Below are 27,474 nucleotides of genomic sequence, written 5' to 3'. Positions count from 1 at the left end.
GTACCTAATTGTTCTGTACCTAAAAGTCTTTGTTTCTGTCTGTTTCTCTATTCCTTCCACCTAGTCTTCTTTGCATGAGTTGTCAATGCAAGGAGACTGAAAGCAGTAGTAGATTCTTTTTTTTTTCTTCTTTCTTTTGAGACTGAGTCTTGCTCTGTCACCCAGGCTGGAGTGCTGTGGCATGATCTCAGCTTACTGCAAGTTCCTGGTTCATGCCATTCTCCTGCCTCAGCCTCCCGAGTAGCTGGGACTACAGGCGCCCACCACCACGCCTGGCTAATTTTTTGTATGTTTTTAGTAAAGACGGGGTTTCACCATGTTAGCCAGGATGGTCTCGATCTCCTGACCTCGTGATCCACCCACCTCAGGCTCCCAAAGTGCTGGGATTACAGGCGTGAGCCACTGCGCCTGGCTGTAGTAGATTCTTAATTGAATTCAAGATCTGTTGCTGCTTAAAAAATTTGTCCATCAGAGATTTCAGGGTCTTTCTTTGTTATCCAGTTGGTATGATTAAAATTCTAGTTAGTATTGTCTTAAAATGAAAAAAACACCTAAAATATTACACAGAAAATGTATAAATCTAAATACTGTTAGGATTTCTAAGTCGTAAATTGAAGCTTGACTTTCTATTCGTGGTGGAAATCTGGGATTCATTCATCTCTGTCTCCTTTCCCTAACTAGTCTCCACATTCTGATGATCTAACCTCGTAAATAGTTCTGAAATGTCTTCATTTCTTTTAATCCTACTTAGTTTAAGTTCTTAGTTTAATCTTAATGTAGGTTCTTACCATCTCTTACTTGGATTGTTACAAATCCAGGTTTATCACCAAATGATCTCTGCTTCCGGACAGTTCTCCCCTCCACCGGAAAACCCTCTTCTACCGAAACGCAAATTTTATCATGTTACTTCCTTGCTTAGAACACTTCTTTGTTTCTCCTTTCATCCCATGGTAAGATAAAAAAGACTTGGAGAAGCGTGAAGTCCTTTCAAGGTCTGGTACCTGCTTATCTTTCCATTCTCATTCCCATCCCTCCTCCTTACTCTGTTCCCTCTAGTGCTGCCAAATGACCATCGCTCCAAAATCATGTTTTTTTCATGTATTTTTTCATGTATTTTTTCATGCCTGTATGCTTTTCAATGCTATTCCTTTGTGAATGACTACCCATCCTTTAAGACCTATCTCTGAGGTCACCTCTTCCTGGCAATCTTTCCTGATCTACCCATCTGGGATGGATGCCCCTTCTCTGTTCTCTACAAGCTCCCTTTGCATTTCTCTGACTTAGCCTCATCACACTGCATTGAAGTGATCTGTCCACCTGCCTGTTTATCCCTCTTGCCTGTGACCTAGAAACCAAAGCCTGTCTCTGATTCATCCTTACACCTGCAGCCACCAGAACAGTGCCTGACATAAAACTGATGCTCAATAAATGTTTCCTGAAAGGTTGTATTAAAACTTGTAAACTTTATGAATGAGAGAGGCCATAAGGTTGAGAAATATCTGGTAATTTGTGTTAGCATGGATATTTCAGACATTTTAGACCCAAAGACACATTTTTAATGGTCTCTCAACAGAGGATTAGACCAAAAGATTCTACTGGCCCTCTGATCTCCCCCCTGCTCAGTAGAGAGAATTGAAGGCAATTCCCTGAGGAAAGCATGTCTAGGATACTGCTGAGGACTTTGTTTCATTAAGAGGTGGTGAGCATTGGTGCTGTTGAAGCCTCCTGGAAATGATTCTTCTCTTGACGTGAGGTACTGCTGAGGGTCGTGTGTGTGTATGTGTGTGTGTGTGTGTGTGTGTATGTGTGTACAAGTGCACACAGTGGTGGTAACAACAAGCAGGGTGTTGAAACAGTCCCTGGGCAGAGAGCAGTCTCAATCAATCATTCTGATTGTAATGTGCCTGGGACCTAAATAACTGAGGACTTGACTCATTAATGATGACAGCAAACACTTACTGAGTACCTACTATGTGCCAAGCAGTATTCTAAGTGTTTTGTGTGCATTAACCCATTTGATCTTTGCAAAAACCCCATGAGGGGCAGGTACTGTTATTGTCTTCATATTATAGATGAGGAAACCAAGACACAGAGAAGGTAAGCAGTGTGCACAAGATCACCCAGATAAGAAATGGCAAAGGGAAGAACAATTCCAGGCAGTCTGACTCAAGAGCCCAGGTTAAGATTAAACTGCCATAACCATCATTCTTTCCTGCCTCTCATGTACTGACATGGTCCTGAGTCAGTGCTTCTCAATCTCTGGGACCTTAAGACGGCACCTGGTCACTAAGAATGGTAAGGAGGTGTTACTCTTTGAGGAGAAGTGAAGCCCCACACCTGGGGGTCTCTGGGTACTGGGGCAGCCATGGGGAACACCTGCAGACCTGTGATCCTTGGAGGAAGAGCTGTAATCACTGTAGTCACTGACCAGACAGCAGGCTCCCTTTGCACTCTCTAGCCCAGGTTAGAAGTCGGAACAGTATTGCAGAAGGCTGGTAGAGTAACTCTGCTAGTCAGCAGAGAGTGGACCAACCCTGTGAGAACCCTTGGAGTCGAATGGAACCTACTGGGGCTGGAGGTGGTAGTGGAGTAATACAGCAAGACTGAGAGGCTAAGTGCCGGGGTCTGTGATGAAACTCTACATATGTTGACTATAATTCTTAGATCAACCATGCAAGGTGGATATTTGCCCTATTTTACTGATAAGAAAGCAGTATCAGAAAGGCTAAGTAGCATGCCCAAGTTACAGCATTAGTAAGTCTCTGGAATCCAGTCTACTTACTCCAAAGCCTATCTTTTTAACCTGTACCCTTTGCCCCTCCTATATAATGTTTGTTGCTTTTCTGTTTTATTTTATTTTTTTGAATAGAACTTCCTTCTGAATTTCTCAGGGCGAGCTGAGTCCTGACTTGTGGATTACACAGTGGGCCTAGTTTTCCAGAATCTGAGGAGGGTGTGAGAATCAGGTGGATTGTGACATTCCCCATAAAAAAGCAGTGTAGAATGAAATTTTAATCCCTTGGTGTCTGCGCTAAGAATTCATCTCAGATTCTTTCTTCCCTTTTCAACTTTTTCACATGCTTAGGAAGTCATTGTGAGCAAAAACAGAGTCCAAGGCCCAGAGTGCCCCCTGCAGGGCTGGAAGGAGGATTCAGGGCAGGGCGGGGTGCACAGCCACCTGTGGGGCTGTGAGGCCGGGCCCTGGAGACCCTTCCCTTCAGTGAGGGTTTGCAGACTAATCCTGTAGGCAAAGGGCACTCATGGAGCATTATTGAGGAGGGATGTGATGAAATCAAGATGGTTTAGGTGGATTATTCTGCAGGCATGTGTATGGTGGGTGGGGTGGGGGAGAGACTGAAGGATAGGAGGTATTGCAGGAATAGAGACAATGTGATATGGGGCTGAAATTAGACAATGGAGTGAGAATGGAAGCCAGGGACAGATGGGAAAGGCATTAAGATGCTACAAAGGGAGTAACGAGGCTTACTTGATTGTGAAGAATGACAAAAAGTGCCATAAGAGGAGGAAAATAAAGCATCCTAGTAGAACTGGGGGAATCAGAAATGGGAACTTATTTGGGGAGAAAAAGATTTTAATTTTTTAAACAGTTTTAGCATCTTGGATTTTGGGGGCATATTTTGAAAAGGCCTAAATGGGAATTGTTTTTGCTGCAGAGACCATCCCATCCCTTGCCTTTCAGAGACACCATCATGTAGGAAATGTGAATCTTTTACCATCTTTTCAGGACTCCCAGAGACAGAGATGAGCCTTCTGTTCCCAGTGATCACAGGGCCCCGGGATGAAGCCAGCCTCAAGATAATAAATCAGGTAATTATTTCCATCCTTTCTATGACAATAATGGTGTCGAGGCAGGCAAAAATTCATCAGAGGCAGCTTTGCAAGTCCCCCGGGAGACTCACGATAAAGAGGTTGATTGTCAGAATCTGCCTCTGCAGCATCACACCAGGGCTCTGTAATGACGGCCGAGGGCCACATTGTGCCTCCAGAGTAAAGAATTGTGGAGATGAAAAAAAGACAGACACCTAAATCCTAGCCCAGTGCCCCCCCGAGTCTGTGTGGACGGTCTGGATCAGTAATTAGAAACACAGCGCAATAAATATTGAAAGAAGCTCTGTAAACATTCTAGAGGACAATGAAATTAGAAATAATAAGCAGATGGGCTTTTATTCAAAGCAAATCACGCCAGATGGACTCAGTACCTTTCTTTTTTGCAGTAAAAGTACAAAGTTGGTAGATAAAGGAAAATGGTATGCTTGATGTCGTATGTTTGAAGATTGTTAAAACATTTGAGTCTTCCAAGAAGTTTGATTTGCAGAATTGGCTCAGAATGCCTGGAATAGAAGCACATACCTGACAGAAAAAAGTTGGATAAATGCTGCTAATTGGGCAATAGAAAGTACTGGAACAATGGGCTGTTGGGACAACCTCACAAGGGGTCTTCTAAGAGACCGTAGAGATCATCAGTTCCAACCCTCTCAATTAAGAGTAAAGAAGCTCAATCAAAATGAGACAATTACTCACAAAAGCAGGGCTAGGAAAAAGGTACTTGACAATTAGTTCTGCAGTGTGAGTGCTTGGTCTCCTCTTTACCTGGTGTCTCTATTATCTAGGAAAGGAAATAGATATGGTCAAGTCTGGTTTTGAAAGGATCCTAAATACGGAGATGCAATAATCGGACCCTGGCCACCAAACCCTGTATCAATCATGTCTTCTAAAGAGGGTGGGGCTTCAGACAAAGTGGAGATGGGGGTTGAGAAACAATTGGGAAGTTTTGCCGCAGACCGAGCTCCTGAGGTCCCTGTGAAGTTTTCGAGCCACTTTCAAGGATATGAATTCATTCTTGCTGTGAAGCACATGTTGCCCATTTTGCAGTGAGTAAATGGCAAAACTCAGGGAGATTTGGAGACCGCTCCAACGAAGCCTAAAGCCAGCACGTACCAGAGTTGGGATTAAAGCACAGATCCTCTGATTCCAGTCACTTCTCTCTCACCCAAATTACACTTTGGTAAAATTCTGTTGTAGGCCCAGACGTCCTTCCTGCCCTCTATCTCCCCAGCAGTCTCCCCTCTCTCTTGGCTGGGCTCTTATACAGTTCATTCGTAACTCTAAGGCCTTGCCCTCTCAGGAATACTCCACGACCTTCTCCCATTCCCTCCCCGTTCTTCCTCAAAACAAGTCGATTTCTGTTCCTGTTTCTGCTCAGCTCTTATACATAAACTTTGTCACCCTAAAAAGCATAAACTTCATATAAACAAATTTCCACTATTGCCTCTACGGATGGTCGTTTCACCTTCAGGAAATCATTTCACTTCCCAAGGCTGCTTTCTCATTTAAAACAAAAACCAGCCGTGATGTCTACTTTGTGACTTGCATTGAAGGAACGTATGTAAATCCCATCTAGTCAATGCCTAATATGGAGTAGATGCTCAGTATGTATTTATTAAGATAAATTTAGGCTGAGATCTTTTCTTAAGGTACCTCTCCATAGTTTTTCCTTTCTTATGCAGAGCAATGTATTGCCCCCAAACCCATATCTAAACACCCCACTTTACCCATTAAACAGGGAAACCTCCGTTGTCAGGATCTAGTCTTTTGAGTGGCTGGCAGTTTGAAGCTGGAGGTGTATTTTCAATAAATGATTTTGTTCCTTTAACACATAATGTTTTCCCTGTCAGAGAGTAAAAGAATTTTGCAACAGGCAGCTCTGGAAAGGGGAGTCGTTGAAGCATAGGAAAAAAATGGAAACTCACCTTCATTTCTTTTTCCTGCTAAACAATAGCTTGTTGGTCTTCATTGGTCCTAGTTTTCTGCTCTGAGTGACTTCTGGGACAACACTGTTAGAACTTACTATTGTCTCTTTTTTTCTTTTTGTAATAACCCTAGATGCAGTCTTAGTAGGAAATACCTTATTCATCATCTGATGACAGTATTATTATTATTATTTTAGTTTATTTACTTTCTACAGAAGGAGCATAGCAGCTAAAGAAATGCCTATTTTGGCTGGGCATGGTGGCTCATGCCTGTAATCCCAGCACTTTGGGAGGCTGAGGCGGGAGGAACACTTGAGGTCGGGAGTTCAAGACCAGCCTGGCCAACATGGCGAAACTCTGTCTCTACTAAAAATACAAAAATTAGCTGGGCGTGGTGGTGGGCGCCTGTAATCCCAGTTACTCAGAAGGCTGAGGCAGGAGAATTGCTCGAACCCGGGAGGTGGAGTTTGCAGTGAGCTGAGATTGTGCCACTGCACTCCAGCCTGGGCAACACAGAGAGACTCCATCTCAAGAAAAAAAAAAAAAGCCTATTTTTCCCCTCTCCTCACAACAGGAATAAATTTAGTAAATATTTGAGAATCATAACTCTAAATGTTACTGAAACACATTGTTGCACACACATCTATCACTAAGAAATATCACTACACAGAGTGCAAAGATATATGACTTACATTGCTATCTAATCACACAAAAACTCTGAAAATGGCAGCTATTATTATCACCATTTTGCAGATAAGAAAACTGAGGTACAGAAGAGATTAAGTGACTGACCTCTTGCCTAGTTGGTAGCAAAGTCAGGATTTGAACTCAGGTCAGTCTGTTTCTGTTTTTCTGTTAATCTGTATTCAGAATCTATGCTTCTCATGTAATACTTTATCATTATAAAAGACTTTTGACTTTTAAAATATAGCAGACAAAAGACTTCTTCGCTCTAAGATAGAGTAAGAAGAAGTTACAGATTTTGAAAAGAAAATGCCAATGGTCATTGACTGGTGAGGGGTAAAATCTTGTCCTTGAGAGGTTTTTCTCCAGGACTGTTCTTCTAGGCCCCGTTCTTCCCCCAGTACTTGACCTGGTTTACCTTAATTGGTGTGCTGTTTCAGGGTTTCTGCTCCTGGTTTCAGATGGTCCATTTTTTTTCCCTATCCAGCTAGAGACTTAAACCAAGTCAGCACAGTTACTGGGTTCCCACATTGTGCTGGTGCTGAGGACAGGAAAATCCTGAGAACAGGAAAATCCTTTCCCTTTCCTTCCAGGAGCTTATGGTCTAGCAGCAGAGATGAAGGAGTAAACAGACAATTTTCATTAAGTGGTGATCACAGGGAGCAGCATAAGCACATAGGGTCACATAACACAGCCTTGGGAGCTGGGGAACGCAGGCTAAGGAGGTGGCCTGTGCAGAGGCTAAAGGAGGAGTAGGCTAGCCTGGAGAAAGCCAGGATAGCGCAGAGGCTACAAAGCCTCAGAGGCTATAGAAAGCATTTTAGATGTAGAGAATGACTTTAGTGTTTTTTCTTCTGATTTAGAGCTGGAATATTCCAGAAAAAATTTCATCCCTCCCCATACCCTGGTGTATTGGTCCGTTTTCATGCTCCTGATAAAGACATACCTGATACTGGGCAATTTATGAAAGAAAGCAGTTTAATGGATTCAGTTTCATATGGCTGGGGAGGCCTCACAATCATGGCAGGAGGCGAAAGGCATATCTCACATGGCGGCAGACAAGAGAAGAGAATCAGAGACAAGCAAAAGGGGTTTCCCTTTATAAAACCATCATGATCTGATGCCTTTCGCCTCCTGCCATGATTGTGAGGCCTCCCCAGCCATATGAATATATCTTAATTCAAGGAACCTAGAATTTATTTTTCTTCTCAGATATAAGGAAAATAATATTTTCCAAATTTCATATTTTAACTGAAAATGACATTATATTAACCGCACAATTGTCATCTATATATTCTACATGAAAAATATTTATTGTAACTTAAATGAGAACTACTTAAAGGAATGGTTTTTATGTTAGGAAAAAATACAATATACCACTTTTTTCTCACACACAAAAAAAAAAACCATCAGATCTCATGAGCCTTATTCACTACTACCATGAGAACAGTATAGGGGAACTGCTCCCATGATCCAATTACCTCCCACTGGGTCCCTCCCACAACATGAGGGAATTATGGGAGCTATAATTCAAGATGAGATTTGGGTGGGGACACAGCCAGACCATATCACTGCACATATGCCACTGCACATATTCTCTGGTTCTAAGATTAGATCTCCTCTCCTGCCCCTGCTGGTAGTGTTTGCTGGGGTGCAGCCTCCTCCCCACTGCCCAGGTGATGATTTCTATAATGAGGCCATTTTAGTACTTTAGTAACTGAAGAGCTCTATGCCACATTTGCTTCATCTAGAATTCAGCCTCAAAACAAGTACTATTATATCTGGGAACTGCCAGTGTCTTTATCTGGCATCTATCTTTACTCAGTGATGAGGAGGTACTTAGACAATGGGGTAGGCTGTGAGTCTCAGTTTATATGATTTTTCAAATAAAGAACATCCCAAGTGGCTTTTAGTCACTTAATTATCATGTTTTTTCTTAACTTTCTGGTGGCTAATAGTAAGCAAATTCTGTGTGTATTTTTTCTCTGGAATCTTTCACTGCAATCCCAAGTTGAAAGTTTTTCTTCCTTTTTTTTTTTTTTTTTTTTGTGCTTCTTTGATAGATTGGATTAATTCTTTAGAAAAGGAAGAGATTAGGTTTTTGTATCCCATAATTAGCATTACTGCAGAGGGAGGCAGAAGCTGGAGCCTATGGAAGAAGGCCTGGGACAATGGCTTCATGCTCACGTGTGACCTGAACTGAGCCAGGGTGGTAGGGCAGCCTTGCTTGGCTTGAATCTTCAGGTCTGTCATATTACTATCTTTGCACTAAAGATAGAAATTCTTATATTTTCCCATATGCTAGGACAGGTCTCTCCAAGCATCCTACCTATTGTTCCTAAAGCAAAAATATTCCTTACGATATGAAATACAGCATGCACAACTTTTTCTGGTTCTCTTTGTCTCCCTCTGCCCCCACCAAGGTTTAACAAAGTAACTCTGAAACCAGCTTTTGCAGTGAAATGAATCTGCCCAAGGAATATTTTTTACCCTCAATAATAATAAGTCCCCTAAGAATGGAACACTTTCCATTTGCAGAGCTTTATTATTGTTATTTGGGACTGATGGACTGTCAGTGGTTTCTGCCAGAAACAGAAATGCTAATCGGGGCCTTCAGCAGGGTGGCACTGGGGGTTCACACTTCTACACTTTGTTTAGGCTCATGGGGATGACGGTTTCGCTGACTCTTGTTTTCGCAAGCCCTTCTGGAGATGTGGCCTGTAAGAAACTCTGGCAATCAAGAGAATGGAGTTCTGATAGATGTAGTGCATTTTCTACCAAATTACATTAGCATATAAAACTTGGATTATTGATTCTTTCTTTACTTGTGATTTCTGGGCAAAAGTCCAGTTTAGAGAAGGAAAGAGAATATACACACAACTGAGCTGAGAGTAGTTTATTTTATTTTTTCTTGATTTTAGAGACTGGTGCCATGGCCCAGAAGGGTAGTGTGAGTTTGCACTGTGATGCACTCTAACATCTGCATTAGGCTGTGCTCAAGCCTTCCGTGGTACCGTCCTTTCATTTCTGATCCAAACTGGACAGGAAGGAAAGGGCAGAGCACCATCTGCCAGGGGCAACAGAGTACCTACTACTTGTTTAAGCACTCGCTGGTGTCAGGCAGTCGATGGCACTGTACTGAAAGTATCTCCTTTGGTACGTAATATCCTCATTTTGCAGATGAGGAAACTGAGGCTCAGTGAGGTTAAGTGACTTTTGTTCTAGGTCACTCAGAAGAAAGTGCAAGATTAGTAGCTATTAGCTTTGGAAAACAATTTGAAAACTCCTCAAAAGGTGAAACAGAGTCACAAGATGACCTAGCAATTCTACTCCCATATATATACCCAAGAGAAAAACATAGGTCCACACAAAGATTTGTACACAGATGTTCATAGAGGCATTATTTATTTTAAGACAAGGTCTCGCTCTGTTGCCCAGGCTGGAGTGCAGTGATGCAATCATAGCTCACTGTAGCCTCAAGCTCTTGGGCTCACAGGATCCTGCCACCTCAGCCTCGTGAGTAGCTAGGACTACAGACATCTGCCACCATGCTCAGCTGATTTTTGTATTTTTTTGTGGAGATGGGGTGTTGCTATGCTGCCCGGGCTGGTCTCTAATTCTTGGCCTCATGTGATCCTCCTGCCTTGGCCTCCCAAGGCACTGGGATTGTAGGCATGCAGAATTATTAATAATAGCCAAAAAGGAGAAACAACTCAAATATTCATCAACGAGTAAAAGGCCAAATAAAATAAGGCTATCCATACCATGGAATATTATTCAGCAATAACAAGAAATGAAGTATTGGCACATGCTAAGCTTGGATGAACTTTGAAACCATCATGCTAAGTAAAATAAGTCACTCACAAAGACCACTTATTGTATGGTTCCACTTATATGAAATGTTCAGAGCACACAGAAAATAGAGTAGTGATTGCCAGGGGCGTGGATGGGAGGACAGCTTGGGGCAAATGGGGAGTAATGGCTATGGGGTTTCTTTTTTGGGTGATAATAACATCTCCCACAGTTGATTCTAAGTTTGGTTCTAAACTGATACTAAATTGGTTCTAAAATTGATTGTACAGCTCTGAATATACTAAAAAACATTCATTGTACATTTGTAATGGGTGAATGCTATGGTATGTGAATTATATCTAAATAAAATTATAAAAGAATTTCATGGCTGCTACCCACTGCTCTTATACAGGGAGGCAGTGGACACTTCGACTGGGGAGTAATTTGGGATGCTTCTAATGTACCCACCTACCAAATAGCAGCAGCAGCAGCATCTAACTTTTGTAAAGCATTTAGTAAATGCCCGGCACTGTGCCATGCACTTTACAGACATCATCTAACGTAATCATCATTGCTCTTACTCTTTTTTTCTAGAAGAGTTTTAGATCTAGAAGAGGTTTAGAGCATTTAACAATTTTTTTAAGGTCACATAGCTAGTAGGTCTTCTACCGAATAAAAACCTTGGAAACAGATGTGTTTATTTGTCTAAGTCTCAGCATCATATAGTAGTGGCTAAGAGAACAGGATCTATGGCTAGACGGCCTGGCTTTGAATCAGGATTCTGCTTCATCAGCCTTGTGTAAATGTGAGCAAATTGCTCAAACTCTGTACTCCAGTTTTGTCATCTGTATAATGGGATAATAAAGGCATTAAACTCACAGAGTTGAGTGAAATTCAGAGATAACACGTGGAAAGCATCTAGAACAGTGCCTGGCACATACAGCAAGTGCTCAACAGCTGTGAGCTGTTATTACCGTCTCTGTTGGAGGATGGGAGTACAGGAATGAATGAGTCACAGACTGTAATCAGCTGCAGTCAAGCAGGAAGACAGATGGAGACATCATTGAAATAGGGAGCCACGGGGAGGGCAGGCAGGAGGCGGAGTAGCACAGAGGCGGGGTGACTAATGATGAATTAGGGCCACTCCTGTGGTCCTAGATCTTTGGTCTTTCAGGCTCTGGTTTGCTGTGGCAGGATTTTCTTCCCTTTCCCTCAAGGGTTCAGGCGTACACAAGAATGATTAAATCTGGTTGTGGCGTTTCAGGATTGTGTTTTTCCTGACAGTTGGGTCAAAATTAAACACTTGAAAGGACAGAGCAGAGAGTAGAAAAAGTTTTTTATTTGGGCTTCTTGAATATTTAACGGTAGTTAAGTCCTGAGGCAAATATAATAGCAACTTGATCAGGAGATAAAAAGTCATGAAAGAAGACAGCATGAGGTGTGTTCCTACCCAGGATGGGTGCTTTCTCATATTCTAATTACACTGAGCCTTAGGAATGTGTCGGAGATTAGCTACTGCTGCACATGAGCTGTAAGATTTATAAGTAAATGTATTTGGGTACGTGCATCATATATAAAAGTTGAGAGGAGATGGGAGCAGAGAGAGGGAAAAAAAGAGGGAGAGAGAGAGAGATTGAATTTGAAACAGAAAACCAGGTTTCCAAATCTGAAGGGGCAGAAGGGAGCACAAAACACGTGGAGGAACTGTTTGATGTACATGTCTTAGTTCCCAGCACAGTGTCTGGTCCGTAATAGGCATTCAGCAAATAATTGCTCAATAGACAGTGTTTATTCTAGTTGGTACATTGAAGATAACCTCTAATAACCTTTAGATTCTGAACTTAGGTAACCCCTCTGAGAATTTATCAGATAAACAAGTAATAAGTGAGACCAACGTCATAAGGTGTTAACTCGGAGCCGTCATCTATCCTTGTGGAGAATAACCCAGAGGACTTGGATTAGGACCTGATAGTCTACCTTGGCGGCACGTGAGAATCACCTGGGGAGCTTGTGAAACATGAGGCTGCCAGGCTGGACCTCACTCCAGACCAATCGAATCAGAATCTTTGGGGTGGGGCCTGGGTGTTGGTAATTATCCTTTTAAACACTCCCCAGGTGATTCTAATGGAATCTAGGAGGGAGAATCACTGGGGTAAGGCATTTGTAGATGGGGAGATTGGTGGCATCTGACAGAAGACTTGACGTGTACTTAGCCAGAGATAAACCTCAGGTCTGGCCAGAATGTGGAAATGTGTCAGTCATCTTTTCAGATTTCCAAGGTCATGTGAGCTTGGACTGAAGATAGCCCAGCACAGGGCCAGCGATGGCAGCTGGAAGGGTGGCTGCCTGGGAAGGAGGTAAGCCTTAATAACCGAAATAGATGCTGCGCTTTCATCTACCTAATTGCTATGATTTGGAAGTTTCCCATAGCCTGAAACTAGGTACCCACAGAAGGGTGTGAGAGAAGGGGAGGGTACTGAGGGATCCTGGGGTCCCTAGGCCTTATCTCATGGAAGGTGCTGGGCTGGGTCAGCAGGACTCAATTGCCTGCTGTAGAGTCCTCAGTGCTCTCCAGAGATCTGATCTGGCTCCCCACAGAGGCACTGACTGCACTGCACCCTGAGATCTCACTGCCAGTCTACAGAAGGACCATTAAGATAATCAAAGAGTCTCTGGGGAGTTTGTGGAGTGTGACTGTGGCCACGGGAGCATATTTTATTTTGCCTTGAACCAAACTGCTGAGGAAGAATTCTCTTACATTTTCAACAGGAAGAGGGTATCAGTCAGCCAAATAGCTCTGAGCACACTTCTAGTTAGCTCACAGCATCCCAGAAAAATAGACCTGAAGTTTCTATAAGCAGCCTGTCTCCTTCGAGACCAAAGCTGTCTCTCAGTGAAGGATGTTGTTGGGCCCCATAGTAAATTTGGGGAGACCAGGGAAAATCCAGGCTCAGGAGAGGCAAATTTTCATTGTACTTGAATCAGGAGAATCTGATGATCAACATCAACCCTTCTTTAAAATGCATTTAAACCAACATTTAAACATGCTTCCTGCCACCTGCCCTCTTTCTATAGAATTTTTCCTTTACTCTGCCCCCATCCCCCACCCCCACTCTCTTTCCTTCTGACAACTCCATTTCAACCACATGCACCTGATAGAATCTCACACACAGGCACATTTATTATTGACCAGCTTCTTTATCTTGGATAGTATGTCATGAGTAGTCAAGACTATAGCTTTTGAAGGTAGTTTCATAGATTTAAGATGAAGAAACAGTATCCATATAGTTCCAGAGTCAAGGAAGCCTGATAGTCAGTGAAAAAACACAAGACTGTTGGAGAGTGGAATTTTACTCACGGGAGCTGGCTTGGACTTTAGATATGAAACATTTGATTTATAGTTTCTATTTCTCTCTGATAGAAAACTCTGCTAACCCTTATTGGAAGGTCGAATGTGTTGGGTTCTTTAGCTAAGGTAGCTGTTAAAATTTATTTCACATTCAAGGAAAGGGGCTCTTGTTATTCACCATGTTCCCATTTTAATTATGATTTTCCTGGCATCATTTTTAACAAGAATAACCTAAGGCCTGCAAGGAGTGATTTCCCCTAATCACTTCTTAAACCTTCCCTCCCCACCCCCAACTAACTGCTATAGCTACAGCTACACAGATGAAATGAAATGGAGACTTGAGCAATTACCTGGTGGATCTGAACAGTGTGGAGTCAGCAGTCAATTAGAATAGTTCAATTATGAAAATCCTTTTTTCTCCCTTCTTCTTTTCCTCTGTAGAATTATCACCTTAACTCTTGCTCATCCACCCACCCTGGGTTGAGGCCTCCTTTCTCATCCTTCTGCTTCTGTTGGCCCCAGACCCCTCTCTAGTGGATGGCCCTGGCTCCTCTGCCGGCCTAGCCCTCATCTTCATTCCTTTTCAGGGAGAGGCCGCGGATTCCTCCTCTCCCTATTGGATGGGCTTAAGATGGGGAACCTTGTGTTATGCTGATCCCTGAACTCTCACATCATTTCCCAGGTGTCAGTGTACCTTCAGAAAGCCTGTGCCTGAGGTCCTGAGCCACATCCCCTTGGCCTTCCATGTTGCTATTCTGAGATTCTCTTTGCACACCCCATTGGCTACCCAGATCCATTCACCTATGGGACCACTACTTATTCTTGCCAGCTTCCCTCACCACGAAGTGAGTCTGACCCTAGTCCAGTATGATGAGAGCACCTGCCCCCAGACACAGAAGTCACAGATATGGGTGCCAGTAGGCCTTCTGAGTATGGCTGTACCTCCTGCCAATGGGGACTCCAAGGACTTCCTCTTCACCATAGTGGCAAACACTTGTCTGAATGTTGATTACAGATAGATAGCCAGTCCCATATTTGGATGATTCTCATTGTCAGCCAAAATCAAGGTATTCACAGGGTTCCTTCCTTCTGAGGTCTGTGAGGAAGAATCTGTTTCAGATTGGAACACTACCTTTCACCATTTATAAAAATTCACTCAAGATGGATTAAAGATTTAAATGTAAGACCTCAAACTATAATAATCCTAGAAGAAAACCTAGGAAATACCATTCTGGACATTAGTCTTAGGAAAGAATTTATGACTAAGTCTTCAACAGTGATTGCAACAAAAACAATTGACAAATGCAGACTAGTTAAACTAAAGAGCTGCATAGCAAAATAAATTATCAACAGAGTAAACAGACAACCTATAGAAAGGGAGAAAATACTTGGAAACTATGCATCTGACAAAGGTCTAATATCCAGAATCTATAAGGAACTTAATGCAACAAGCAAAAAACAACCCCATTAAAAAGTGGGCAAAAGACATGAACAGACATGTCTCAAAAGAAGACATACAAGTGGCCAACAAACTTAAAAAAATGCTCAGCATCACTAATCATTAGGGAAGCGCAAATCAAAACCACAATGAGACACCATCTCACATCAGTCAGATGGCTAGTATTAAAAAGTAAAAACAAAACAAAACAAAACAAACAGATGCTGACAAGGCTCTGGAGAAAAGGGAATGCTTATATACTGTTGATGGAAATATAAATTAGAGCTAACCACCATGGAAATCAGTTTGGAGATTACTCAAAGGACTTAAAATAGAACTACCATTCAGTCCAGAAATCCCATTGCTGGGTATATAACCCAAAGAAAATAAATTGTTCTACCAAAAAGACACATGTGCATATGATATAGAACATATGATGTACCTATGTTCTACCAAAAACAACATATGTTAATCACAGCACTATTCACAAGAGCAAAGACATGGAATCAACCTAGATGCCTATCAGTGGGGGATTGGCTAAAGAAAATGTGGTACATATACCCCACAGAATACTATGCAGCCATAAAAAAGTAAAATCCTGTTCTTTGCAGCAACATGGATGCAGCTGGAGACCATTATCCTAAGCAAATTAATGAAGGAACAGAAGACCAAGTACGGCATGTTCTCATTAATAAGTGGGAGCTAAACAATGGGTGCATATGGACATAAAGATGGCAACAGACACTGGGGACTACTAGAGGGAGGGAGGAGGGAGGAGCAGGACAAGGACAAGGGTTCAAAAACTGCCTATTGGTTATCCTCGGTGTCACACAGTATATGCATGTAACAAACCTGTACACGTACTCCCTGAATCTAAGAAGTTGAAATTATATATATAAAATGAAAGCATAGAATAAATTAATAATATAATCCACTGTATTAAAAAAAGATAAAAATCTGTTTCAGGTTCCTCTCCTGGGCTTGTTGATGACCATCTTCTCCCCATGTCTCTTCACATCAGCTGCCCTCTATGCATTTCTTTGTCTGTGTCTAAATTCCCACTTTTTTATAAGGACACCAGTCATATCGGATTAGGAGCCCAGCCTACTTCTGACCTTAACTTACTGAATTACATCTGTACTGATCCTATTTCCAAATAAAGCCACATTCTGAGGTACTGGGGGTTGTATCATTTTTGGGGGACACACATTGTTCAACCCATAACAGTATGCATTATTTGATGGGGCAGTAATGATAGAGATGTATATGTACAGTGCAGACCTAGTAAAGGGAATAGACACTTCTTTTTTTTTCAGGGCAGACACATCCTCAAGAAAGCTAATATGAAGTCATAACTATGTCTCAGGAACTATTCATGTTTATTGATCACTTATTATGTGCTAAACACCATTTAGTAATTTAATGTGTCAACACAATCCTATGAAGAAGCTAAGCCACAGAGAGGTAAAGTAAACAGTCCCAATGCACATAGGAAGGGGCAGAGGGGCAGATCAGGTGTATTTTGTAGGAACCGAATTACACTGTCTTCCCCTACCTCCCTGAAACACCAGGCTCTCCCCATTGAGGATCTGTCCATAGGTTAAGAACGTGGCACTGACAGGGACCAGCTTACATGGATGATTAGGCGTGAAAGCGGTCTGAGTTAGGCAAAGCAGAAGCCTCATTGTGCCAAACTTCCTAATCCCCATGGTCAGAACCTGTGTCCCCAGGCACCCTTAAAATAGGCACTTCTCACTCTATTTCAGGTGCTGTTTGTTGCCTTCCTGGTATCTTTCAAACGCAGTTATCATATTCATTTGCTTACCACTAGAGTGTAAGCCCCATGAAGGCAGGGACCTGTGTTGTCTTTTTTAGTGCTGCATTGCCAGTGCCTAGCAATGGCCCAGAGAGGCATTTGAGAAAGACTTCTGGTAAATTGGATTGTGCTGTATATAAAGCAGATTTTTCTGGGGTCTTCTCAGAAATTAGATTTCATTAAAAAAAAATAAGCCCTAGGTGAAAAATGCCTCTAGGAACTTGTACATTAAATAACTGAGTACAAATGAGGCACTTAAAGCATCACAGCTGGTCTCTAGCACAGGTATGGAGGCCACTGAAGACGTGGCTCTCTGTACCAAAGTCATATACTAAATTCATTGATAATTATCCTAAGTGGAGCAAATAACCCTCATACATCTCTTGCAGCATAGCTATAGGTTTTATTTTCACTTAAAGTATTGACTTTCTACCCAGGGAGCCATCATCTTTTTTTTTTTTTTTTTTTTTTTTGGTAACAGTGGCCTGCTCACATTGCTTTGTGGAAACAGGCCACGTATTCAAGGCGAACTTGACTGTACAGAGCTCACAGTGGGGTGGGTACTTCACGGATACTCTCTGAGTGGTATAGCAAAGGTGGTAAGAGCAAAGCAGGTTGGGAGTTGGAAGGCCTATGTGCTTGCCTTGGCCCACAGGCAGCTCATAATTTATGTTGAGATTGGGTATCCCATTTGTAAGAAGGAGTAAATGATTTCTGCCCTGTTTGCCTCACCTACTATTGCAAGGTTCAATTAAGTTAATGCACAGAGAAGTGCTTCGGACCCAGAATTTACACATGTAAAGAGTAATTACCCTGGAGCAACATGGCAGGAACAGGAGTGCTGGTATCTGATAGACCTGAGCTTAAATTCCAATTCTACTTGCCTTGCTGTGACTTTAGTTATCTATAAATCTCTTTGATTTTTTTGTCATTTGTTTTATCATCTGTAAAATGGGGAGAATAATACCAGCCTTGCATGATTATGAGAGTCAAAGGGAATAATATTTGGAAAGTTCTTGGCACATAGTAGGTGCAGTGGTAACTTTTTTGCCGCTAATTTTAGTTGTCACTTAATCAGAGGGTGCCATCGTATTAGTTTTCTGTTATTGCCATAAACTATCACACACTTAGCCACTTAAAACAATACAAATTTATCATCATGTATTTATAGGTCAGAAGTCCAGTGGGCTTGGCTGGTTTCTCTGGCCAGGTCTCACAAAGTTGAAATCAAGGTGTTGGCAGGTCCAGGGGATTATCTACTTTCAGACTTATTCAAGGCATTGGTAGAGTGGAGTTCCATGTGATTGTAGAATTGAGGTCTACCAGCTGGTGGCTGGTGATTGTTTTCTGTTTATAGAGACCACCCACACTGCTTGGCTTGTGGTCTCTTCACCCTTCTTCAAAGCCAGCAATGGTGGGTCTTGTCTTCATTATTGGAATGTCTCCTTTGTTTCCCTCTTCTGCTGCAGCTGACTCTTCGTCTCCTCTACCCCTTTACGGGCCCCATGATTACGTTGTGTTCATGTGGATAATCCAGGGCTCTATTTTAAGTTTTCTAACCTGAACTTCATCTGCAAAGCCACGTAACCATATCGTGCCAAGGTAACACCTTCACAAGTTCCAGGGGATAAGAATGTGAACATCTTTGGCTGGGGGTGGGGTGGAGTGGGATGATTTTTTCTACCACAACCATATGTTGATAACTGATGTTCTCATATTATTAACAATGTCTCTTCAACAAGAACTAAAGTTCCAAGTACTTAGCTCAATGCCTGGCATAGAGTAAGTGCTTGATCAATATTAGTTTCTATTTTTGTTATTGGTAAGCAGATGACAATAAGTATCTTGGTTTTTTCACAGGTTCTAGCAAATTCACCTGGCTAAGGGATGCCTCTTCCTTTACTACTCACTGTCAGCTCTCTCCAGAAAGTCTTTCTGACCCCAGCCCTTGCCCACCAGGCTGGATTCAGTGCCAGTCCTCTGTGTTACAGCATCATAGAACATTCCTTGTTCAGCTGTCCATTTCCCTATCACTCTTCCACCAGATTGCGCTTTTTGAGTACAGAAACTGACATTTCTGTATCATTTAGTAGAGTGTCTGGTACATAGTACATGCTCAAGAAATGCTTATTGAATAACTTAATGATGGGAACATTTATTATACTTAAAATTTTTGATCAAATAATTACTGGTTGGAATGTATCCCTTAAACGATACAAATATTGAGATACTCAGTGAGAGGAAAATCTGTGCATATCAGTACTGCGATTCCTGACAATTGTCTTTACACAGAAGGCTTCTTGAAAAATAAATAAACATTGTGTTTGTGAATTGTCCAGGCCTGGATCTTGAGGAAGGCACTTCTTAAACAGCTGCAACTCCCGGTAAGTATTGTACTTGGAATTCACTGAATGATTTTGACACTTTTTTTCTCTGAATGCGTTAGGGAACAAACAAAGAGAGTATTGAAATAAAGCCACATCATCTTGGCTTACCTCTCATTTGCTTCCTTATTGGAGCTTATTATATCTAACAGCAAAACTGAACCCTAGTGTTATTTCTCTTGCAAATTCACAAGGAGCTCTTCCTTCTGGTTTTTTTTCCTCACACACTGAATGCTCATTTTCTGTCCATTTTGTGAAGTGTCTTAACGATACTGCAAGTCGTTAGTGACAAATAACAATCAAATAAGAGCAATTTTCATAGGGTCATTCATATTGCCATGTGTGTTTTCCATATTTTAGAAGTTTCTCAATTTTGGTTTGTCAGCCTGCCCATGTGATTCCAGATCAGCCAAGGAGGCCAGGCTCCTCTTGCTTGGGCCAGGATCCCTTAACAGTTGCTTTGAGCTTGGCTGGTCTTTTTGCAATAATTGTTCCCACTCAGGGACTTTGATCTTTTGATATTTATTTTTAGATTCAATATAGTCACCATTATTTTAAAGGAACAGTTTTATTATCTGAACCAAACAACCACAAATGAAAAATTGGAGCCTAATCACAGGCCTCAGGACCCAGATGAGGAATAAAGAAAAATTGTTTATAGTCATAAATGCTTTCTTTGCAGTTTTCCTTCTGTCTATTGGGCTGGGGCACATTTTCTACTATCACAGAATGGTGATTAGACATCAGATTATATCTTGATATTATAATGGTACTGCCCTCTACTGGAAATCTGGGAATCCTAATTTCCTTTGGATTCAGTGCTCCATTTTGAAATCACAGTCCAGCTCAGGTAGCAGGCTCACGTATAACATTGAACGGTTGCAGTGAAGTCATTTCTCAATGGTTCCTCTGGTTGAACATTCTTGCACAATTATTTAAAACTCAGCAAACATTTGTCAAACACCTATGATGTGCCAGACATTGTGCAAGGAACTCGATAGATGCAGAGATGTCTAAAACAAGGTTTGTGATTTCAAGAAACTTATGACCTGGTACAGGAGACAGACTTTTATACAAATAAATAGAAAGGAATCTGACTTCATGGAGTTCTGCAATTCCAAGGAATTTTAAGTGCTATATGGGCAGAGGCATGGCCAAGGAGAATTAGGACTTTACTACTGGACCAGTCATTAGCTCAGTGCCTGGCGTATGGTAGACACTGCATATGTGGGGTATGCATGATTTGGAGAAGGTGATATAATTAGAATGGAGGGGTCTGGAAGGGTTGTACAGAAAGGGATGCAGCCGGAGCCTCATTGACATCTTCCTCTCCTGCTCATACTCTGAGCAATCCTAGAACCACAGTAGGTGACTTTACTTGCAGCACAGTAGGAGAGCAGAGTAATCAGGAGTGATACACTGACAGAGCATCCAGCAAGGCCTCTTTCATTAATAAACACTTAATAAACACAACAGACGGTTGTGCCATACATAGGAGTACTATTTGAGCCTGAATATGCCTATAGGGCGGCCCACCTTCCTTGGACAGTGGGTGCTAAAGAGCCATTTACATAAGTAATGCCACTCTCTCGCCTGTCCTAGAGTTCTTGCTCCATTGTAACCTCTCTTGAGGAATTCACTCCTCCACTGAGTCTCTGAACAAAGAAAAGCTTTATCTATCATTGAGCAAGGTCTAGAGTGGGGTTTATGGGCCTTCCTTGACCTGGGCCCTGACTACTATCTCTGTCTCCTCTCCCAGAACTCTTCCACCTTCCTCCAACTGATCCAACCTGTTATTAGTTTCTTCTCACACTTCCATGCCTTTGCACTGCCTTTCCCTCTAATTGGAATGGTCTAGTTTTTAATCTAAAGTTTCTACTTATTCTTTAAAATTTAGCTCAAAGGCCACTTTTTTTTGGAAAGCATTTATTTGCTTTTTTAGACTATAAAAACATCTTCTGAATCTCCATAACACTACGTCATATGTCTGTCCTACTGCTTACTGCAATTCTCCAAGTATATGGTTATATGTCTGTTTCCATAGAGGTCAAATACTGTGTCCTATTAGTCATTTTAGCCCCAGGGGATTAGCATATTATCTGGAACATAGCTAATATTTAGTGAATACTTTTCTAATAAAGTGGATTTGGTGAAAACCTCTACGTTAAGAAAGGTCTAGTGAAATATTTTTCATCTTTTATTTGTAAGTATCTATAAGGTAAGATAGGCCCATTGTCCTCAATCTGCATTAATAGATCTCAATAACTGTCAAAGGAAGAATGCTTCCCAGAGACCAGGAGAGAGAAAAGGCCAAGTGGGCAAAGTCACGGCCCTCTTTAACAGACAGGGAGGACAGAAAGGGTGGGAACACTTGTTCAGAACTGTTCCTGTGAAATGTCCCACAAAAAGGAATCTGTGCTAGAATTATTTTGGGAAATGCGATTTACTCTTTTCTATTCATTCATTATTTACTCATCCTATTATTTAACAAGTATATTTTAAATGTCTACTATTTGCCATACATTGTTCTCAACACTGAAAGATGGCAGTGAACAGCATAGGTCATTGTTCTTGCCCTCCTGGAGCTTACATTCTACTGTGAGACACAGGCCATAAACAAAGTAAGAACTTGAACTGGGCAGTGTTTTACAGAGGGGCATTAAGTGCCATGGAGGAAAGAAGTCAGAAAGTTTTTATTGGAAGTGCTGGGGAGTGGAGTATGGGAATTTTGAATAAGAGGTCAAGGAAGTTCTCACCAAAAGGTTGCATTTGAGTAAAGACCTGAAAGAAGAGAAGGAGTGAGGTGGGTGGATCTCTGACTAAAGAGAAATCAGGAAAGAAGGAGCTGTGAATATTCCATGTTTAGAGGAACAGCACGAGGCCCAGTGTATTTTCAGCCCAGGAAGGGAGGGAGGTGAAGATGGGAGACGTAGGTGGAGAAGTCATAGAAGAGCAATCATTTGGGGTTGTAGGTATGAACTCTGGATTTCATCTGAGTAAAAAGGGGAAGCCATTGCAGGGTTTTGAAGAGAGGGGTGATATTGCCTGTTGTGGTAGGTGTTTCTCCTAATGCTATCCCTCCCCTAGCCCCCCACCCCCCAACAGGCCCCCTGGTGTATGATGTTCCCCTCCCTGTGTCCATGTGTTCTCATTGTTCAACTCCCACTTATGAGTGAGAACATGCGATTTTTGGTTTTCTGTTCACAGATGGATTTTAAGAGAAGTAACAGGATTTACATATTTTGGTGGCAGTATGGAAAGTGGCTTGGAGAGGGGAGTCCGATGGAATAAGACAAGAGAATAGCTGATTGCAATAGCCTCAGTGACAGATGATGAAGCCCTGAACATAGCAACTAGGAATGGAGGGAAGAATCAAATTAAATGGGTATTTAGGAAGTTTAGAATCAATAAGATTTGATGACCAATTAGATATAGTGGATGATGAAAAATATTCAGTGATAATCCTGAGAGTTCTGTCTTGGGTCAGATTGTCTATAATTACCTGTATCCCTTAGAGAGATCTATCAGTGCAAGCTACAAGGCAACATTCCATGTAATTAGCTTTTATTTTTAACACTGTTCAAGATATATTTTAACGGAGAAAAGTGAATTGATTTAATGCCCAATGTTGCCTTCTATTTTTGTCGTTCATAAAGCCATATTAGTTTTTTTATTAATACAAAAATACTTTAAAATGGTATTTACTTGAGTAAGCACGACGAATTGTTTGAATGTGCAGAGGATTACGATGTTATTTTTTAAACACTAATAGTCATATTTTGGGATTGGTGTATTCTAATCTTTTATATACGGAGTACAGAATTAAAAAGAAAACAGATTATACTGACTAGAAAAGTGTTCCTAGCAGGTGGTTTGAGGACCTTGTATAGATTGGGCCTTGTTCTCCAACATTGGGAAAAGGTGGGAGAAATTTCCAATATTGCTTATTTGGATTTTTGTATGTTTAGAATGGGACTAAGAAATGCTGGAATTTCTCTGAATAGTCCCAGGACTCTGAAAAGTAAGTATATTTCTTTAATGTGGCTGTGGTATGTGCACACCCTTTTGCCTTTTAAAGTAGCCTCTTCCCAGCATTAATGGCATCTCCTGAATATCTTGGGTTTGAAACTGTGAATTGAGAAGCAGAATCAAATTGTTTAGGGTCGTATGAATGCCACATCTTACAAAGCACAGAGGAAAGACCTTCAGTTTGACATTTAGATGATCAATGCTTTTTTGGTAGTAACATTGGTTCTATTCACATTTTTTTTCTTGTTTTCTTTCCTCTAGGCACATTGTAGGGTTGAACTTCCCTGTTTGCATTACATAAGATGGGTCATCTGACTGGCTGTGGCCAGTGAAATGTAGATGAAAATAGCCTGTATCACCTCTGGACGAGTCATTAGGATCCAGTGTATGATTTGCTACATTTCGTTCTGTCTGCCGTGGTGATTGGTGATGGAGGCTCTATTAGTTTTTGTTCCTGAGTAAAGTGATGTAGGTATGAGTCCCTAGCTGACTTCCAATATGAGTGAGAAACAAACCTTTATTGTTTTAAGCCTCCAAGCTTCGAAGTTTGTTATACAGCCCACCATGACAAATATACTATTAGTCCTTTATTTACATGCTTTAAAATATGGCTTGCATTTTCTGATTACCATATGTTCATTGTGGAGAATTTCAAAAAATATTAAAAAAATCCCTTGAAATCACTTATATAGAAATAGTCTCTGTTAATATTTTGATGTATTGTCTCCCTCTCTCAATTTAAAAAACTGAGATCCTAATATATATATACAATATTGATTTCTTCACTTCATATGTACTCTTAAAATACATGAATTTGCTGCATATTATTAATTGATGAGGATGTGTTATAATCTATTTTTATATTTATATGTTTTATATTTATACTATTTAATTTATGAGTCATATTTTATTTTTGTACTTTTTCTTGTTGTAAATAATATCCCAATGAAACCTTTGCGCCTAAGTCTTTGCTGAAATTGCTATTGCTGTCCTTGGGGTAGATCCCTAGAAGGGGAACGACTAGGTCAAGGAGTATGCATACTTTTAAGATTTTTGCTACCTATTGCCAGGAGAAAGGTTGTCCCAATTAACATGTTGGCTGTGTGACATGGGCCATCTCACCATTCTGTGGGGTATTAGAATTCCTTTTAATCTTTGTTAATTTGATAGGTGAAAATGCTATCTTGTTGTTTTATATTTGCATTTCTTTGATTACAAGTGTTGTTGAACATTTATTTCATATGTTTATGAGTCATTTGCACTTTTTTCTTGTGGGAATTATCTAAATGGATTCTCATACCCCCCAAACACCAAGCTAATAAACGGAAAGCCACACAGGAAGCTGGCAGTACTGTTGCCACGGAGCCTCTGCACGAGCTTCTGAAGTGTGAGCATTGAACAGGTTCCTCTAACTCCTTCTCGTCTGCATTGTTTTGATTCTTTTCTCTCCAGCTGTATCCCTCCACAGCCCATGTCTCCCTCAAGCCTTGGACTCCCTCCAAGCATTTTATTGCACTGGACTGTAGTCATGGCTCAACCTAGAATTTAGAGAGAAAAGGACAAATGTGATCGAAGTCAGTTTGGAGTGAACAGCATTGTTGTGGAAAAATCCATTGAGTGCCTCCCTTACGAAGCCCCTCCCTACCAACTGATGGGTCCCTGTGGCAAAGAGGCGGTGGGCATATCCCCTGCTTGAAGTCAGGATTGGGAGCACAGCCTGCTCCTCTGGCTTTAGGCCTGACTCTGTGGTCCCTGGTGATGAAGCTTCAATTACTCTTCCCGGAAGCGTTCTTATTTATTTCATAGACCTTGCATTACCCCTGACTGTCTGTTTGGTGCTTTTAAGAGAGGAGAAGAAAGAATCTAAATTTCCCCAAAGTAAGTGTTACTTTTTAGCTAGTGTGAGATAAAAGACAGATTGAAATGGAGCCAGAGGGACCTGCCCTTCACCCTCCATCTTCCTCGAAGTTGGAAGCTCACATTGGTGTGTCAGGCAGCAGCTGGCAGGCTCTTTTATCATCATTAATTGTCCGCTGAGTTGTCACAAGGAGAGACTAGAATTCAGGTTTAATTACATCTGTATCATCTCTGATAAAGTTCAGGGGATTCTGGTGGTGCGAAGCAGGAGTGGGCCAGTGATGTGCCAGGGATACTCTGTGAAGTGGAAACCATGTGTATCCTTGAGGGGAAAAGGTGAATTAACCGAATTCCAAGGGAAGTAAGCCTTATCCAGGCTGGGCAACTCTCATGAGATATGGTGATGGGGAAGGGAGGCTGCTCCAGGCATTAGAGCTGCTTAAGGATAAATTAGTTTAAATGAGGCAGGTGTCATGGCTCTTCACAGCAAACAAGTCAAGATTTGTTCCAGAAACCTTGCTTGTTTTTATGGACAACAATCTACTACCAGAGTGGGAGCAAAGAAATACATTTGGTCTTAGATAAAATAATGGCACTCCCCCCGCCCCCATCTCCTTTATGAGATGGATCTTTTTGAATGGTTTCTGATTTAGTTCTGGAAATACTGGAGCAGAGTGAGGCTTAAGTGACAAGCTGGCTTTGACTAAAAACGAGAAATAAATATAGCTTCATGGAAATGGCAGGTGGCAGGTGGCCTGGGAGCTAGGTGCATCAGCAGATCATTTTTTCATGAAAATAAGTCAGTGAGTGCTAAGAGTCTTCACCACACTTATGGCAATGACCCTTCTGCCAAACTTAGCCACACAAGGTCTCATTCTGATCTTTTATCAATTCTTGGGGACCACCGCATCTGCTCTGATCCTTTCGTTATTGACCAACACCTGGACTTTGCACTTCAGAATAAAGCTTTGGCCACATGGTCGGTTCTTGTCATCAGGGAATGGATCTTGTTCTGACCACCAGACTTTATAACTCTCACTTCCTGAGAGAAAATCTGAAGCCATTTCATGAACTATCTCTTGTGCAATTAAGTGTTTTCAAAGAATCGGCCTTCTGCTTTGCAGAAGAGCATGTCTTCTGTGTTCCTCCTATATCTCAGGAAGAGCTGTTTATTTTAATCCGTGGGCCCTCTTTCAGCATTAAAAAATATATATTAAAAAAAAACAAGATCAGGTGAATGGAATCTAAAAAATCTAAAAAATAATACGTATGTGTGTATGTGTCTCTGTGTGTTGTATGCACAATAAAAGGGTTTTGCATACACTCTAATTTTCCAGTAAGAGAAAAATTCTTCCCAGTCTAAAGGTCAGAATCTTTAGTTTTGAGCCTCTCACTAAATCTACAAAACTAATTTTTGCTTTGATTTTTATCACCAGAAGCACAACTCACAGGGGTAAGTTTGGAAAAACAAGTAAATCAAATTCAGAGCTCTCAGAATTTAAAAGCTAGGTTGACTCAGAATAGATACATAACAATATTAAAACAGAATGCAAGAAGATTGGTATACCAAAACTTACCTGTGATCATAAATTTCCTGAAGCTAGCGGTTCTATATCTATTTTATTTTATTAATTAATTTATTTTTTTGAGATGGAGTTTCGTTCTTGTTGTCTAGGTTGGAGTGCAATGGCGTGATCTCTGCTCATTGCAACCTCTGCCTCCTGGGTTTAAGTGATTCTCCTGCCTCAGCCTCCTGAGTAGCTGGGATTACAGGTGCCTGCCACCATGCCAGGCTAATTTTTGTATTTTTAGTGGGGACAGGGTTTTGCCATGTTGGCAGGCTGGTCTCGGACTCCTGACCTCAGGTGATCTGCCCGCCTCGACCTCCCAAAGTGCTGGGATTACAGGCATGAACCACCGTACCTGGCCTCAGAGGTTCTATATCTATACTTCTATCCAGCAATATTAGGCACAGGGTAGATGCTCAGTAAATAGGTACTTAATGTGGAAACTATTTATGGATTGTGTTAAACAGCTTTCATAGTTACCATATGCTCTGGTGGGCTAGTCATGTTAACTAAAATGTGACTAGAGGTAGAAAGAGGTGCTCTGTGCCAAAATATTGAGCTCATGCCAGTTTATGGGCCCATCAGAGCTGCCCCTATGAACAACTGAGGCCCTTGCCCCAGGCCCAGGGCTGGTCCTCCATGCTGCAGACACTGGTAGCTGGTTGTAACTCAAGCAGGCCTCCGATCAAGAAGAAGGATGTCTATCCATATATAACCATGGAGTGGAGTCAGATAAGAGCTGTATTTTGTCTCCAACTACCTTTCTATCTCTGTAGAACTAATTTT

At 41.4% G+C, this 27,474-nt stretch overlaps 2 long non-coding RNA genes across 3 annotated transcripts; both read left to right on the top strand.

The window, feature by feature from the left end:
* Positions 1-12,125: 12,125 nt before the first annotated feature.
* Positions 12,126-16,211, top strand: LOC144340478 (uncharacterized). 2 transcript variants are annotated; one of them, XR_013416650.1, is made up of 4 exons: positions 12,126-12,235; positions 12,518-12,604; positions 15,646-15,706; positions 16,001-16,211. It is a non-coding gene; the product is annotated as an uncharacterized LOC144340478 (long non-coding RNA). The 2 variants fall into 2 exon arrangements; XR_013416648.1 differs by lacking the exon at positions 12,126-12,235 and having other exon boundaries at positions 12,470-12,604.
* A 2,112-nt stretch (positions 16,212-18,323) lies between these two features.
* Positions 18,324-23,946, top strand: LOC106994714 (uncharacterized). Its single transcript, XR_013416654.1, has 3 exons — positions 18,324-18,452; positions 19,190-19,234; positions 23,525-23,946. It is a non-coding gene; the product is annotated as an uncharacterized LOC106994714 (long non-coding RNA).
* The last annotated feature ends 3,528 nt before the right edge of the window (positions 23,947-27,474 follow it).

The sequence above is a fragment of the Macaca mulatta genome, chromosome 1, assembly GCF_049350105.2.
Source record: "Macaca mulatta isolate MMU2019108-1 chromosome 1, T2T-MMU8v2.0, whole genome shotgun sequence".
NCBI classification, from domain to species: Eukaryota; Metazoa; Chordata; class Mammalia; order Primates; family Cercopithecidae; genus Macaca; species Macaca mulatta.
This window is presented reverse-complemented; position numbering and strand designations above follow the sequence as displayed.